Source organism: Podarcis liolepis (genome assembly GCF_965112155.1).
Source record: "Podarcis liolepis genome assembly, chromosome: 1".
Taxonomy (NCBI): Eukaryota; Metazoa; Chordata; class Lepidosauria; order Squamata; family Lacertidae; genus Podarcis; species Podarcis liolepis.
This window is the reverse complement of record NC_139554.1, coordinates 68,400,479-68,418,761: the sequence shown is the minus strand read 5'-3', so window position 1 is coordinate 68,418,761 and position 18,283 is coordinate 68,400,479. Positions and strand designations below refer to the sequence as shown.

Genomic DNA, 18,283 nt, shown 5'->3' with positions numbered 1-18,283 from the left:
AAATTAAGCTAAGTGCTGTCATAAAACAGTGACCCAGCTTGATTATTGGAGAGAGACAGAGAGATATGGAAGAAAAAAACCCAAGCTGCCAGCTAATGGCAAGATTAGTAAACTTTATAGGTGCTGTTTTCCTGCAGGCCAAATACCAAAGTAGCAAACATCTTACTAGGCTAGATCCTTTGGCAGCTACACAACAGGAAGGGGACAATTGCCCCTGAAAGAAGGAAAGAAAGAAGAACTAATGCAATTAGATTTTATTTGGCAGTTAGATTTTACTTTGTATGCTAAAGGAGTTCTTTGTCAATGTGTTCCAGTTCCTCCATTCAAAAGGACACTCAGATATGTTGTTAGAATAATAAAGGATATGATGGACTCCCCATTTATAGATCATTGCAGCTGGTTACTGTTTTTAATTGTCTTTCTGGGTTCTAAACTGCTATGTGTGTAATGTACTAGGTCTCAATTGTTTAGGAATATTGTCCTCCATACTGCTTTTCGTAGGTCTTGTATTGGGGGTGGCTGCTGCTGTTTATTATTCTTTACTTATTTGTAAGAATATTTATAAACCACCAACTCCTTAAGAAAAGTAACGGTGGTGTACAATAAAATAATTCAATCATCATAAAACTGTAAAATAAAAACAACAACATAACAAATGACCAACAAATTAAATTCATTTTCTAAAAATGCTTGATAAAGCAAAATTGTTCTCGGCAAGCAATAAAATGTCAGAATTGTAGCTGCCTGTCTGCTTTCAACAGGAGCAGTGTTCCAGATTACCGGAGGTCCGTTCTTAACCTGAAACCGTTCTTAACCTGAGGTACCACTTTAGCTAATGGGGCCTCCTGCTGCCGCTGCACGATTTCTGTTCTCATTCTGAGGTAAAGTTCTTAACCCGAGGTACTACTTCCCGATTAGCAGAGTCTGTAACCCAAAGTGTTTGTAACCCGAGGTACCACTGTACCTTTATCTTAGCAGGCTTAGTTCCTGTGGAAACGAAATGAATATGAGAGAACTTTGAGGCAGTCAGGAAGGGCTTCTTCAAATTGGTGTTGTGATCTTGCTGTTGTACAGTGGTGCCTCGCAAGACGAAAAGAATTCGTTCCGCAAGTCTTTTCGTCTTGTGATGTTTTTCGTCTTGCAAAGCACGGTCCGTCGCAACTGCACCTCTTCAAGCGGCTTTAAAAAAAAAGCGCAAGACGTTTTCATCTTGCGAAGCAAGCCCATAGGGAAATTCGTCTAGCGAAGCAACGCAAAAACGGAAAACCCTTTCGTCTAGCGAGTGTTTCGTCTTGCGAGGCATTCGTCTTGCGGGGCACCACTGTATAAAGGACAAGGCGGCAGGGAAGCCAACAGGATTCCAAGGGCCGTTACACTGAGTGTGGATTGAGCCCCCTGCATCCTGATCCAGCCCCCATCTATTGACAATAACTGGTGCTTATGTGCATGTAGTAACTTATCCTGGCCTACCTCGCAGGGCTGTTGCAAATATGAAAAGGGAGAGGAGAGGAAAACGTCCACAGCCTTGATCTCCTGGGTTGAAAAACAATACAGTCGTACCTCAGAAGTTGTTCCAGAAGTCCATTCGACTTCCAAAACGTTTGGAAACCAACGTGCAGGTTCTGATTGGCTGCAGGAAGCTCCTGCAGCCAATCAGAAGCCGCAGAAGCCCTGTCAGATATTTGACTTCCAAAAATAGTTCGCAAACCTGAACACTCATTTCCAGTTTTCAATCATTCGGGAGCTGAGGTACGACTGTATATACATATATGTCACACAACACATATTTAAACTATGAAACACACTCTCACTGGATGCAGTGATATCCATAGCTGTCAACTTTTCCCTTTTCTTGAGAGGAATCCTATTCGGAATAAGGGAATTTCCCTTAAAAAAAAGGGAAATGTTGACAGCTATAGTGATATCCACCAACTTGGATGGCTGTAAAAGAGGGACTAAATATAATGTTATGAGTTTGTGGGGGGTGGGCTGGGCTATATGCCAAGACCCTTGTAATGTTTGGTTCTCCTTGTAATTCCTGGAATAGCCAAGCTAGCTTCCTGGTGAGGTAACAGCATAGGTAATGGGCCATTAAGGGGAACAAAGGAAGTGGCTCTGGGCTAGATAACAAATGGGTGCGGTCCCCTCCCTCAACTGGCTGGTAGTTAAAATGACAAAGGCGATAGCTGAGAGTTCAGTGATGTAAGCTAGAAGAAAAAGCTGCAGACTGGGAAGCCAGAGAAAGCCTGAGGGATGTTTGATTTCTATTAGTATCCAAGGCTGTGGCTATGGGGAAAGCAATGGCCTCCATCTTTGGATGTTAATGCTGTGAGCCCCTCCATCATAGGCTCAGGTTGTTTGTATGTGTATATAAACCATATATCATAAAGACACTACAGTCTCTTCTGCACCTCATTTCCAAAAGGAAACACGAAACCCTGGGTAAGTGCCTGAAACGCCTGGAATCTCACACCGTTTGGAGATTGGGCTGGCCTGCTACACTGAGATCTATCCATTGTCACAATGTTATCTTGATGGAAGTACACCATGTTGTAGAATGTTTATAGTAAAAGAAATAAAATATGCAACTAAAAGAATTCAGAATAGGGATGCAGATATCACTTTGTGTGCTGGATATGTATTGGGCACAAAAATGTTAGTTGAAACCTTGGATAACTTTGATTCAATAACGTAAAGTGTTAGGACAAAATGAAGAAATTGCAACAGATCATAGAATTGTAGAACTGGAATGGAACACAAGGGTCATCTAGTCCAACTGCCTGCAATGCAGAAATCTTTTGCCCACCGTGGGGCTTGAATGACCCTGAGCTTAAGGGTCTCGTGCTCTACTGACTGAGTGAAGATGCAAGCCTGTTCTTTGCTTAGAGTAGTATAGACATGTTTCCTGCCAGACTGAAAATGGACAGAATTCACAACAGAAATTGAATGTGAACTCCACAAATATGACTATTATATAGGTCTTACATTCATGTTAGGAACCGATTAACAGAAACCCAGTTTAAACTTACATAGGGAAACACCAGGAAACAAAGCACCTGATAAATATCTGTTCCGGAAGTGTAACAATTCAGACTGTAACTAGGAATGTTGATATATCTCAGGTGTTGTTGGCCTTCCCTATCAGTCCAACCCAGCATCGCCAACAATCAGGGATGATGGGAGTTGTAGTCCAACCCACCCCTACTGTAAATACAAATCTAGTGAGACATCTAGCCTCCATGATGACCTACTTTCTTAAGCACATTATTTCATTATTATTATTACTACATGAGGAAGCATTCAAACATGTGATCACAGTTTCAGTCTTCTGAATAGTACAGTTTAGCTGCAGGAGATGCATGCTGATCCTGTATCTTGCCTTTGACTCACAAGAAATAATAGCACACAGCTGTGCAGGAACGCTCCTCACCTCCTGTTGAATGCTTTAGCTCCAAATCAGAAACACAGCAGTGTTCCTCCAGGAGGGGAAAAGGGATTCTAGGGCATTGCACCACACTGTGCCTAAACACCATTGTTTGGATGACATAGATAGTGCTGTTCTTGCCAGCGCTGAATAGTAAATAGCAGCTGAGCTCAAGGTGCATGGGACAATTAGTGTCTGGATGAACTGAATGAGTGCCTCAGATCCCCTGAAAATGCCCCCATGCAGACATATTATGTAGAATTCAGATTTGCCCCCTAGTGTTCAAGTTCAGCTTAGACAAAACAAATCAATCCCTGATGCTCGGCTGCGCTCACATCTGTTTCAAAGGTGTTGGGGTAGACCGAGCAGTAATGAAAACATTGTCGGCAGTGTGTTTTGGTCTGTGGGATTATTTTAGGCATGCTGTGCTGTTAATGCGTACAGTAGCTGCACTCTTAAACCTCTCTTTTCAGTTTACATTGTGCTGAGGTTTTTTGCATCACTGATCCAATCTGAAGGAATTGGCAAAAAACCTCCAGCTGTTTTCTGCAGAGTGAAACTTCGGCATTAACTCAAAATGGCAAGTTATGTGCATTATACCTATTAAGGAGTTTAAGTTGTAGATGCTGCTGCAAAATAAGGGATGTCTATTTTCTGCCCAGGCCACTGTCTGTGCATATAACTGCGGGATGAGGGGTAGTAATGTCACTTGTGCAGAGGTTACAGCCATACAGTCTCCCCTAAACATCAAAGGAAATGTTCTCTGTGCTGGAACGGCAGAGCTGACTTCAATAAACATTTTCAATCAAAACTTAGAGCAGACAGAGGCTGCAATGCATGATGTATATAGGCAACATCAAGGGCAGATAACACCCTGTTCCAAAACAGGAGGATCTGATTAATTAAGATAGTGATATAATTATGACTTAAGAAATTTTTAATTGTTCAGACAGATGCAAGCAGGACAAACTGTAGCACAGTTTTCATTAAAAACTCTAGTTTGTCTTCTTCTTTTCATTAGCCTCTGCAATGTGACAGAAAGGTCTCTTTCAAATGGAAGTAATGTGAACTACGTGTGGATTGTTGAGTCTGAATGAGATGAAGCTCTTGCAGAAGTTTAGCATCATATAATGTTATGGCATATTTGGACAGGAATGGGAATGCAGAACCACCTAGGATCGCACACCAATAATTGGATCTGATCTCTGCAGGAGAAGACTTTGGTAACACAGAATCATAGGGATTGGTTGGCACATGGCAACAACACAGGACCTGAGACAACTACTGGCAACAGTGCTAATGACGGGACTAAGATTCCTGCAGGCAATAGGAGGGATGCACGCGATGTTCAGCATCACTGGATGGAAGGGAGAGAATTTAGATAAACAGATATTTAGTTAACAGGAGGAATGCATGTAGTTGGAGGAGTGAGTTGTATTAATTAACACTGCCAATTTCCTTTTTAAAATTTTTTAAAAATATTTTAGGCCACCTTTAAGGAGGAAAGAAATGCCTCAAAATGCACAACAAAAATAAAATAATGGAAATAAACCATAAACTTCCAGCTCCCCAAATATAGTACACAAGCACAAACATAAATCTATCAAACATGCAGTCAGCTTAACCTGGGAAAATGTACATGTACAAAGTGCATGTGTAGAGATCCAGGGACCCTTGAACAGGCAGGCTTCTAGGTCACAACACGGCCTATGTAGGCTCTTTTCCAAGCACATGCTCTGTGTGTGTGGAGCCAGAGGGTGCTAGTAAGAGAGATCCTACTTTCTGCTCTATACATATTCAAAAATGGTGTGAAGAGTCTTTTAAGATGAGTTGTTGTGCAGAGAGACAGAGGTGGAGTTGCTGAATGCTCTACAGAAGTTGTAGAATAAGATAAGAGATGCAGAAAGAAAAAGGAAGACTTGCAGGCTCTTGTATGTTCACATAAGCGGCTTAAAACCCAGCGAAGTTGTTCCCTCTTTATTGCATCTGAAGCCACATTTGAACAGTGTTGTTCACACAAGAGTTGGGGGCGGGGATGTCTTCACCTGATGTGTGTTATATTTTCGGGTTTCCTTGTCCCTGCAGTGCCCCTAGAACTCCTATCCATTAAGCTGTCATCTGTATATGTGCAGTGGTTGCCTCAAAAGCATGTATTTGTGTACCATTTACTGGCAATCAAGTGAGAAGAAAACTGTTGCGCTCAGATCCTGCTTCTGAGCTTTCCTTAGGCATCAAGTTATCTAGCTGGCCGCTGTGAGAACAGGATGCTGGGCTAAGCGGGCCTTTTATCTGATCCAGTATGGCTTTTAGGTTCTTAAATCTCTATACAGAATGCCATATCTTCTTTCTTTCTTAGTAGCCAGTGGTATTTTGTACTAAATACTCTTTCTGTTCATCAGCGTATTTGGAACTCTACAGCTATAGCTCAGTGGTAGAGGATCTGCCTTGCTTGAAGAAGTTCCCAGGTTCAAATCCCTGGCATTTCCAGGTAGGGCTGGGAGAGACTCTTGCCTGGAACCCTGGAGAGTTGGTGGTGGTCACTATAGACAATATTGAGCAAGATGAACCAATAGTCTGCCTCAGTATAAGGCAGCTTCCTAAATGGTTCTGTGCTCCTGTGCTCTTCATTCATCAGGCCTTTTAGCCTAAGCGTTTTCATTCTAACTACTGCCTGACCACTTTGCAACAACAGGTTTAACAAGGTTGTTTGTACTACTCTTAAGTTTCAGTTTGGAAACATTAATTAATTCCCTGCAGTTCTTCGCAGGCTTATCAACTCCCGGTCTGACTTTTTGTATCTTTCCATTTCCATGTTTGTATGTGTATTCAGCTGCAGTTAAGAATTGTTGTATCTTTGTTGAATATTATACTTTAGGAATGCAGGATTCCTTGAGCTGGGGCCCGGAAATGAACTGGAAAAAGAAGGCAAGGGTGATTTTATTTTATTTTACAGTAAAATTGATTTCCCATTAGCAAATGTAAGGCCTTTAACGGAAATCCTACTCTTTGGCTGAAATTAGTTTTTTTTGCAAAGGTTATTTTAAGATGCAATGGTGAAAAATGTCTGCTGTGTGTAGTAAAATCTGAAGTCATAATGTGTAGTGTAAGGATCAGAGCCTGGGAGGTCAGGGTTCAAATCTCCACTCAGCTATGAATTCACTGGCTGACCTTGGGTTAGCCACCTTCTCTCAGCCTCATCTACCTCTCAGGGTTGTTGTAAGGATGAAATAGAAACCATGTGTGCAATCTTGAGCTGCTTGCAGGAAAGGCAGGACATACAGTGGTACCTTGGGTTACATACGCTTCAGGTTACAGACGCTTCAGGTTGCAGACTCCGTTAACCCAGAAATAGTACCTCGGGTTAAGAACTTTACCTCAGGATGAGAACACAAATCGCGTGGCAGCGGCGTGATGCCCCATTAGCTAAAGTGGTGCTTCAGATTAAGAACAGTTTCAGGTTAAGAACGGACCTCCAGAACGAATTAAGTTCTTAACCCGAGGTACCACTGTATATGTTTAAAATATTATTATTTCCATATGTTGACCACTTACTATTTGAAAGCTCTCAAAGAAGTTTACAATAAATACATATGCATGCTCGCGTGCACACACTTCAATAAAACCATGTTAAATGATTCACATAACAATATACACTGGTACCTTGGTTTAAGAACAGTTTAGTTTATGGATTAAGAATGCTGGATTAAGACTTGGATTAAGAATGCTGCAAACCTGGTTTGTGAATTTTGCCTTGGAAGCAGAACACGTTCCGCTTCCTGTTGAGTGTGTTCCATTTGTAAATTGAGTCCCCTGCTGCTATTGGAAAGCACGCCTTGGTTTAAGAACACTTTGGTTTAAGAACAGACTTCCAGAACGGATTAAGTTTGTAAACCAAGGTACCACTGTATATAAACAATAAAGACAGAGAGCAGTACAAGGCAGTATAATATAAAATTCCAATAAACACAACATAGATGCATTCACTCAGCCAATTTCACTCACCATCCATTTCACACAGCTGCTATAACTATTCACAACCTCAAACATTACCTCTATCAACCATGCATACATGAACCACGCACACTAAGCAATATTACAACCCACATACCAAGGATCACTGCCAAGCATACACATATGCAATACATTGCTATCCTAATATCTGAAGTCACAGCTCCCCACCCACCCACTGGACAACCTAATACTCCTCTCTTACCTGAGCAGAGTCCAGATCTGTACCAGAGCTGGCTGTCACCCTGGAGGGTATAGAACTACTTCCATCCTCTCACTGCCAACTCCATAATAACAAGACGCACACATCTTCCAATGCAAGCTAGTAAGGCATGGTGCTCCTTTCGCCTCAGCTGAGCATTACCTAAGTAGAGTGTTGCTCTGACTATTTCTGAGAGGGTGGATTTTGTAGGATGCCACTTTCAGCCTGTGCTAGTGTCAAACGCATAGAAGGGCCATTTGGCCCCCCCCGCCTGCATTAGTAACATAATATGAATGGTTTAACATGTTCAGAACAATTAGCACAGATTATGTGAGTAAAGTAAATAAAGTCTCTAAACTTCAACAAACTTTTTTAAATCTAAAAATGGTTTTTTTAAAAAATAAAAAATATATGTTATTTTTATTGCAAATAGAAATAAACAACATTGGCTCACATTAGCAATGAGCATAATACATCAACCCTACTTTAAACATATCTATTAATATAGGCAGCCCATCTGTCCCAAAAGATATCCAAATGAGATTGACACTTACATCCAAATATAGAAAAGGCATATATGTTAATTTTACATCAGGAAATGGGAGGGAGGAAATAACTATAAACAAGGATTTGAAGATACTGTAATATAAGTTAGCTGAAATCCTAAAGCTACTTTCCTGGGAGTAAGTTCTATTGAATTCAATAGGACTTACTTCTGAGTAGATGTGGTTAGAATTGCACCATTAGTCCATGACTGGGGTGAAGTAGGCCTGGGCATTTTAGAAGATTTGCACTTTAAGATGCCTTCCATGAAGACTGACTTGATTTGTCACCTTGCTCTTCTGTGCTGACAATGATGTCATGCCAGAGGCACTATTGCTAGATACATCTATCTTGCTTGGCTAGGGTGGGGGCTGACTTGGTTACTTTGTGCTCGCTGATAGAATATTTTGTCTTGATGTTGTTTCTCACCATTTGCGCCATCTTGCCCTGAAGACCTGCTGCTTTCTGCTCAAAAAGATTAATGTATGCAGCAGAATCCTCCAATTGCAAAAAGAATTCTTTAACAGCACGGAATACTTTCTAAAGGGAAACAGTATTGTCTATACCTGGGGTCTGCAACCTTTAAGACAAAAAGAGCCACTTGGACCCGTTTCCGAAGAAAAAAAAACTGGGAGCCGCAAAACTCGTCATTATAAAAATAAGTTTTTTGTCACTTTTTTATTATTTCTTTGTTTGACCCATCAGAATTACTCCTCCTCATAGAAATAAATGTTAAATTAACAAGTTACCTTTTTGTGTGTGTGTGTTCTTCACTCCCCTTCAAAACAGTGACCAGCGTACATGCCCCTTTCAATGCAGTGACCAGCGTACATGCCCCTTACCATGCAGTGGGCGGGCGGGAAGGTGACGTTGGGACGGTGCGTGACTAACGCACGCACTGCCCCCATGCGACGTCACAGCCAGTATAGTGCCCGCCACAGTGGGGAGTGTCGGGGCGCACAATGCGCCTCCTCCCCTCGCTAGTATCCGCCCCGGAGCCGCGTCAAAGGTGTAAAAGAGCCACATGCGGCTCTGGAGCCGCGGGTTGCAGACCCCTGGTCTATACAGTACTGACTGGAAGAGGCTCTCCAGAGTCTGAGAGAGGACTCTTCCCCAGGCCTACCAGGAACTGGTCCTGAGATCTTCAGCATGCAAATCAGTTGCTGTACCAAAGAGCTATGGCCGTTCCTCAGGACTGACCCAGAAAGCCCTCATGTGCATGTATGTTTCTCCATAGAATTATGATAAGACATAGTTTATAAAAACTATTTTTCCTTTCTTTCCTTTCTCATACATCCAGACTTTGTTGTTTTCTGAATAACAATGAAGGCCACAAAATTAACAGTACAGTAATATAAATGTCCACGTGACTTACTCTAAGTGTCTGTAGGATTGCAGCCTAAGGTACTCATATAAAAATTGTAGGAGGATCCTTTAAGTCAGGACATACCGGTAGTTTTTCCTTTATGACTAACATCTAAATTCAGAGGCTTAGCAATACAGGGCTGGCACTTAATGTGCTATTTATATTTTTATAAGCAAGTTCAATCACTCTGATAAGTCCTCTCTTGGAGCCCTTAGGTATTCACTTGTTTTCTAATGGTGGAGTGTGGAGAGATTTTGCGAAGGATGGTTGATTTAATTTTTTTATTATACGCTATTCTGCCACTTGGTGTCCTCCTAACCTAACCTAAACCTTCAAAGTGTCAATTTGATCAAATCTAAGCAACATGCGTACAGTACTTTCCTGTAATAATTTTTTTAACCCCTTTTGTTAGATTTGTGTTTTTATGTATGGTGTGAGAGCCACTTCCCCATAGTGCAATTCCACCCCACTGCGAAATGTGTGGGTAAAGGAACCACTTGGATGGGCTGATTGCACAAGTGTTTTGTACCAGATTTCCAGTCCACTGGGCAGGGGCTCTGTCTGTTTTGTTCTCTCTGTGTACTTCAAATATATTTCAAGTTGCATAGGGCTGTCCTATGGGGAACACATGAACATAAGGATCAGGCCCATCTAGCCCAGAATCCTGTTCTCACGGTAGGCAACCAGATGCCCAGAGGAAGAGCCCCCCCCATCTCTGTGAATCCTATTGCCATCCTATTGACTTCATTGGAATCTCAACAACCATGGAAATGCAAAATTGAGAAATTCTCCAGCTAGGGTATAATAGAGTTTTAAAAAATGATTAAATGAAGGATCCGGCATAACTACTGTAAGAAGCACATGTATGTGCAAGTGATGTGTACGGTAAACTTCATTGTGGGAGGGGGAAAAATGAACAAAGAACGCATGAGTATCATGACTTTATTCTATGAATCCTAAATATGATACCTAAATAATGACAATGTGGGATTTGCTTCTATTGAATTTTTCCTATCTCATGTTGCGGTATAGCGTCAAGGCTATTTTGGGCCCCTCCAGACTGGTGAGTTTTGTTTTCTGCAATTGTATTATGCAACATGTCATTGGTGCAATAATAGTGTATTAGTGGTAAATATATACTGGATCATCCACATGTTATTCCGCTATATTAGTTCTGCAATGTCACTGCATCATGGTGATCTGGAGGGGCATTCTTGCACTATAGCAGTACAGAAGTGGGATAGCACCCCCTCTCTCCCAGAATATTTATGATATAAAGAGTTACAGGGTTTCAGTAGGAAACTATGTGTCATGTACTGTTTGGAAATAAACAACTTTTGCAGCCGCAAACAGTATTGAAGGTGCCCTAACGCCATCATGAGCACAAATCTTTCCCTCTGTGCTTTCAGGTGAAAATCCTCTTTGGGTTTTCTCTCAAGGTTTACTAGTTTCAGCAGTCCAATTTGGAAAAGAAGAAGAAGAGGGGAAACCATTTTGTTTTTGCTGTATTTAAACCATTACAAGGCAGAAATCCTTGCCGATCTGCATCAGTTCTCCCAAAGTTCTCCCAGGAGATGCTGATCTACCCTTTGACTGCTCCTGCTTTAAACAATGTGCAGGTAGATGATGCTGAAATGCCTGATGGTAGTAAGTGTGGTGATAGTAGGCAAAAGGACAAAGCTGGTGCCAAAGTTTGCTGCATGACTTTGCTAATAGCTCCTCCACTTGGTCACTAGTGCTGGGCAGTATCTGGTTTGCCACACCGTGATCTATCACCAGCTAAACATTGCGGTATACTGATATATCACAATGTCTGAAATAAGGATGGAGCTATGTAGAAGCATTGTCTGGCTTCATGGTTTTTCTTGCACTGTGATTCTTGCTGGCAGCTGCTCTTGTGATTTCGCTGCCCCCTGCAAGAGTCCGGGGAGAGCTGACAGGGGTTGCAGAAATCGAGAGAAGCATTAGTTGACTTCACGGTTCTTCCCACATTGTGATTTTTGCATAGCACACACACACACACATCATATTTCGCAATATATTGCCAGGTCAAAAATTATGAAACCAATATCACAATCTGGACTTCAAACCGGTTTTGGACAATATATTGATATATCGCCCAGCACTATTGGTCACCTTCTTCTACTGCAAGCTAGGAGTTATTTCAGGTTTGGAATGAAGGACAGGGCTATCTACATAATAGTCATTCTGCTTTGAGAGTTCTTGATAAATTTTCCAGGATTTGCTGTAAAGTCGTTTACAGTGCATTGGAAAACCTTTTAGCTTACACATGCAGTTGGCCTTAATTTTAGGCCGTAAGTCATACTCTGGGCAATTGCTAGAAGTGTGACGGTGTGTGTAACAATCAATGGGCTCATCACATCAGGTGTTTTCATTTGCTCATCTGATAATTTCACAGTGGTGTTCTGACATTAATTTGTGTTAGACCAGTCAGCACTCAGGTTAATGGTGGACTGAATTATTGACGCCTTTGCAGAACATCTCTAGTGAGTCCCTCAAATTGGCCTAAGTGGGCAAGATGTCAGTGATAAAGCCGATGGATTTGGATTTGAGGGAAACAGTGATAGCTTATTGTGGGACCATATGCACCCATAAAACAAGGTTAGAAGCGTGTGGGTAAATATCAAGTGAGGTAATTTGATGGCTGGAAAAAAGGAAAACAAAACTAAAAAGTCTCATAATTATATTTTCTCTACTTAAGAAAACTGATGTCTGGAAAACAAACAAGCAAAGGATTCACTGAGATCTTTTTGTTAGGCAGTTCAGTAAATTCTAGGGCCCAATTACATCCCACTGGGAGATAAATAGCCATAATCTAGTATGTGTTCAGAATTATCTTTGAACATGAAAGCTGGACTACATTGAATGAATGAATGAATGAATGAATGATAAACATAATAATAAAATTTTCTAATTACCCTGTGGTCTTTGTGCCACAGTCTCCCCAGCAAAATGATAATAATAAAAACAATGAGAAAGTGTTACAATATGCCAAGCAATGTAAAATGCCTGAGGTGTTTCCTAAGAGCTAATTACTTCCGTGTTTTAAGGATTAAGGAAAGGAATCGACCTGCATTGTGCCCAGATGTAAATGGTTAATGGGATTTAAATTTTTCTTTCTGCTTTGAGGCTGAGGCAGCCAGCAAGAGATCCCCCAACCGGTCTGGCCTCAGAGGAATGCTAATCAGAGTTCTAGCACCAGAAGCCTACAGAAACCAAGTGCTAATTAGTTTCAGATAAGAATGTTCTGCAATTCCTTGGAGGTGATTTAGGTTTGACTTGCATGTACTCCTATATATTTACCGAGTGTTATTGTGATGAGTCATGAAAACTCTTGATTGAAAGTTTATTAATAAGTTTTCCTGATTACTTCATGGGAGAGAGATGTCATTATTGTGCACATTTTGCTGAAGTAATGTGACTGAGCTGGAGAAGCACAGCCCAATAACCTAATTACTTCAAGGCCAGTCCCAATACATCCTTCTGTGGGGTGTTATTTCTGTGGAAAGTGGTACTATTTCTATTGTTATATAGGTGACTGCAAGTTCTTTTCGTGTTGTGTTCTAATTGTTATAACCTGCCCTGGAACCAGAGGTATTAATATGGCAGCAAATTTTGAAGACACCAATTAAGTAGTTTGCCTTGTTTCCTTCCGTATCCCACTAGCAGCATCACATTGTGCTTGCTTGCATGGTAAGGAGCGCATATATATATATATATATATATATATATATATATATATGCAGGTTTTGGTGTCTTCGGGTGTCTTCCCGTGTAAGAGTTGGGGTGTCTAGGCGACGTTTCGTCGAAACGTCGCCTAGACACCCCAACTCTTACACGGGAAGACACCCGAAGACACCAAAACCTGCATTCCTGTACCCGTGAAAATCTACGAAAGCATATATATATATATATATATATATATATATATATATATATATATGCAAGACTTCTAGACGCCAGCTTAATACGAGAGAATTCTCAGTGACAGTCCTATGTTTATAATTAGATCAGAGACCAGCATTTCCTATATCCCTCTATAGGAGCTTAACTCTGCCTTTGCCTTGGTCTTACAAAGGCTGCCTTTCTCCTGTGATGCATCATACAAGATGCTGAACAAACCTCATTAGTTTCTGTTGGATATATGCAGGCTTTGAAGCTGACACACCAGCACTGCCCAGAGGGTTCAAAAAGAACTCCGTCTCCCCCTCACTTACCTGGCAACAGTGATGGGAGGCACAGAGGTCCCTCCCTCCCTCTGTCAACCTACAGTACTGTTGTAGGGGCCACTACCCAGGATTCCTGCTTGGAATGCTGCAGAAGCCATGTTTCAAATACCAGGTAGGGGAGGGAGGAGGAGGAGGCAGTAGTAATGGAGAGCAGAGCTGCCACAGCAGCCAGGTAATGGCATTTGGGAGGAAAGTGGGTTAGGAGGATGGATTTGGACGCCATTACAATTCAGAAATATGTAATCAGGGCTGTAGTAGGCTCCACATTGGGATCAGAATTTTGCGGCCTTGGGGGCCAGCTCATTTGATACTTATTCTGAACTGAAAGAAGAGCAGAGAGTGTGGAAATAGACTGCTTTTCACTAGTTTGAACCTGACTCTCTCACTTCTAAATCCACACTATAGCTGCAGCTGATGAGATGTTCTAATTATTTAATATATTGCGCTGGAATTCATCTTTGCAATCAGCATTCATTGTGGTTCTATTTCTAGATTTATTTATTTTTAGAGGTTTTTTTAGTGTAATTCAGTGGTCTTTGAAACGGAGCAAAAAGTGCATATCTGATGCAGGGCATCAGTTTCTGTATGTGCTACTCTTTGTGAAATGAAGATTGACAGGCAATAATGGCTCCATTATATGTTTTCCATAGCATTTAGCATCCTATAAATCCATGGCCTAGAACTGCCCTGGTGTCTATTTTGTGTGTGTGTGTGTGTGTGTGTGTGTGTGTGTGTGTGAGAGAGAGAGAGAGAGAGAGAGAACATAGACAGACTGTGTGTAAGTGTGAATGAGGAGACCTGCCATCTTGGGTGTAGAACAGGCTTGTACAACTTGAAACCACCAGTGTACCCTATCCTAACAGCTGTGTATGGTAGCCCAATGAATCTCTTGTATTTGCCTCATGGCTGGAATCTCAGTGCCTGGGTGAAGGGGCTTGACCAGCAACCAACAGGCCACAATGGATATGTGCCTAGTAGGGGTCATCCAGCTTGACAGGTTTCCAGTTGTGCAGGTCTGTCATTCAGTTTGCAGGTACTATAGTTCATGAAGCAGGGTAAAAAGTTAAGGAAGGGGAACAGTGGGTGGGGTGATAGGAATGAGAAGTAAAAAGAAAGGAGAAGAGAGGTTAGTATTACTGTAAAGGACATGTAGAGAAAGGATGGGAAAAGCACGAGAGAGAAACTTTGATCTACATTCCTTGGGCCAAACACCATCCACTTCTCTGCTGGTTGTATATAATGCGTGAAGACATATTTGCCCATTTATGCCACACCAATTTGCTGTCTTAGGCTATAGGAGATATTGTGGATTCTCAAGATGACAATTGGTGTCCTGTAAATCGCTGGAAATGTGATGTTTCATCATGTTGGCATGTTGTGTAGTTGAGTGTCATGCAGCATAACGTGCAAAAGCTTTACAGTCCCTTTGGACAACAAATGCATCTCCTTCTGCCAAAGTAATCAAAACCATTAATGCCTACACTCTCCTTATTTTGCTCTACCAGCATCATTTTGCTTCTGTCAGTTGCTTGTTAGACTGGACAGGAGATGAATTTCCTGGACTAGCCAACAAGGAAAAGGCTATAAATGGTAAATGCTAGAGGCATTTGAAAGAAAATAGCAGGCTGCCTGAACACAGAGCCCCTCCAGATGTTCTTTTTATTGGACATTCATGATGATTTGTGCTTATGATGGTATCACAGTGGTTATACATGAACCCACTTTCAATACTGTTTGTACCGGCAAAAGTTTCAGGCTGCATAATGATTTTTTCCCCAGTCAGCATATGACCCTTAGCTTCTTGCTGAAATCCTGTACCCTTTTATACTACAAATATTCCAGTTTATTTATTTTGGTCCTGCTTTTGTTGCATTACAGCACAAGAGGGCTCCTCCAGACAGCAATAATGTAACAATGTTCGGGAAGCGTTGCAGAACAACTCATAAAATGGAATGATGTGTGGATGGTCCAGTATAAATTCACCAGTAATGCCCTATTACTGTGTCAATAACATGTTACAGAATACACCTGCGCCAAAAAGCCCACCAGTCTGGAGGGGCCCACAATCTCAGGGAACGTGTGGTGCTTTTTTGAGTCTACCAAATAATATAAGCTAAGTCGTCTTCCACCCTGCTTCTCAGAGCTCCTGAGCTCTTACTACTACCAGCTGGAATCAGCAAAACTCTTTGTTTTACCCCACAAAATGTAAGAGGAAAGGGTTGGGTGATGTAACTGGGCCAGGATCATCTGTTAGTCTGTAATCCTATGTATGCATATTTGCAAGTAACCTCCACTGAACACGGTGGGAGTCGATGTCAGGGACTGGCAGGAGCCCAATGAGAGAGGGGAAGTGTGGGCAGAGGAAGAGGAGAAGGGTCTGGGGGAAGGGGTCGGTGATTAGTGGGGGTTCTGTGCCACCACTGAGGAGAAATCTTCCTCCATCACCAAGGTCTTCCCTGGAGCCAGTAGTATTTGTGAGGCAGTTGCTGGCTAAGGAAGAAGGAGGGGAGTGAGAGCCAGAGAACTGGTCAGCAGGGGCAAGGTGGAAAGGAGCAGGCATTTGAGGGAAGAGTCTCAAGGAAGCCTTGAACCTGCTACCAAAACCCAATGAGTGGGAGCTGGCCTGATCTCAGAGGGCAGAGAATTTCAAACGGGGTTAGTTTCGAGGCCTAGTGTAAAAGCACCGTGTGCATCTGGAACTGCAAGTGGAGGAGGAAGTACATCATATGGGTTAAAATGCTACTTTCCCATCCTATAATATGCACCAAACACTGTTTGCATCCTTTTCTATTCATCGTTTTACCACCCTATTGTCTCCCAAACCGATTTTTCTATTACTCCCGCAAGGCCAACCTAACTTCTCTATAGTCTCCTAACTTTCCGGTGCCAAGTTTTCCATTCTTCTTGAAAATCTACTATATTCTTGTTTATATATTTCTTTTTTCTCATCACACACAAATGGTAAAAATAGTTCCGGCGCTTGCTTAAGAAACCTTTTCGTTTCTTCTGTGATTTATAACAATACCGTCCTCCTCCTCTTTCTAATAATATTAGAAGCCATTCTGAAATGGGAACACACATTTCTGGGCTGTTTTAGAAGGTCCAGTTACTAGCTAAGTTTGCATGGGGACAGTTAGATTGTAGCTGTCAGCAAAAGCTATAAGGTGTGTTAATGTCACCTTTCAGACCATAGCACTGCCCAAAGGCATGCTCTTTTTATTTCACATAGGAGCCTGCTGATAAGACTGAGATCAGAAACCTTCCACAATGGCTGCATTTTGCTTGGCACAGCTATGCTTAAGAAATGAGAAGGTAATGCGCTTTCATGTTGAGATAATTCTATAGAGGCTGTGCCATAATTCACAAGCAGCAGCAGGAACCCATTCCATAATCCCAGTTGGAATCAAGAGGCTGGCATTTCAATCAACCCATCAAAAGGAGAGAAAAAAACAAAGGCAAGGCAGTGGCTTTATATATGCTTTTTTAGGAAAAGGCACATGAAAGATACTAAAAGCAGTTGAGGTTCCATTTTGCATTCCAAAAGTTGATCCAAGCAAGTGCTGTATTAGTAATCGGATTTTGTAAATTAACCCTCCTGTATTCTGGACTTGGACGTGGGTGGCGCTGTGGTCTAAACCACTGAGCCTAGGGCTTGCTGATCGGAAGGTCAATGGTTTGAATCCCCTTGCTTCAGTATCTTTGTAACTTAGTTTTCTTATATCCTTCGCTGTCCTCAGCCTGTCCTACCGTGGGGTTTTAAACCAGCAGTACTCATGCTCCTTCACAGAAGTTGAACTGTACTCTATTTAGTTTTTGAGTAGCTCTATATTTGGTGCCAAGGGACGCGGGTGGCGCTGTGGGTTAAACCACAGAGCCTAGGACTTGCCGATCAGAAGGTCAGTGGTTCAAATCCCCGTGACGGGGTGAGCTCCCGTTGTTCAGTCCCTGCTCCTGCCAACCTAGCAGTTTGAAAGCACGTCAAAGTGCAAGTAGATAAATAGGTACTGCTTCAGCGGGAAGATAAACGGTGTTTCCGTGCGCTGCTCTGGTTCGCCAGAAGCGGCTTAGTCATGCTGGCCACATGACCTGGAAAAACTGTCTGCTCCCTCGGCAAGATGAGCGCCGCAACCCCAGAGTCGCTCACGATTGGACTTAACTGTCAGGGGTCCTTTACCTTTTTATTCTGGACTTTGGTGCAACAAGAAGTTATTGCACACTGTGCAAAGGGCTATGCCTTGATGCAGTATAGGATAGTACAGGAAATCTCATATCTGTATAGGAGTTGCACAGCTGCGTATCTCCATGGGGCTCTGTAAATACTGTAATTCCCAAGTACGTTTTAAAGATGGAATGACAAAGATGGGGAAAGAACACAGTTGGCAGCATTAAAAAGAAGACTGTACTTTTCATTGTCCTTGGTAGGGCAGGTAGGGCGAAGGGGGGGAGGGGGAGAACTGCCAAAAAATAATAAATAATAAAGGCTTGATCAT

The 18,283-nt window shown here is 42.0% G+C and overlaps 1 protein-coding gene and 1 long non-coding RNA gene across 5 annotated transcripts in view; one reads left to right on the top strand and one right to left on the bottom strand.

The window, feature by feature from the left end:
- The window catches only part of LOC310695154, a 143,774-nt gene that overhangs the window by 6,393 nt on the left and 119,098 nt on the right, over positions 1-18,283 (top strand). The window lies entirely within an intron of this gene.
- Positions 1-18,283, bottom strand: part of EIF4G2 (eukaryotic translation initiation factor 4 gamma 2) — a 45,386-nt gene that overhangs the window by 26,566 nt on the left and 537 nt on the right. The gene's annotated exons all lie outside the window — the stretch shown is intronic.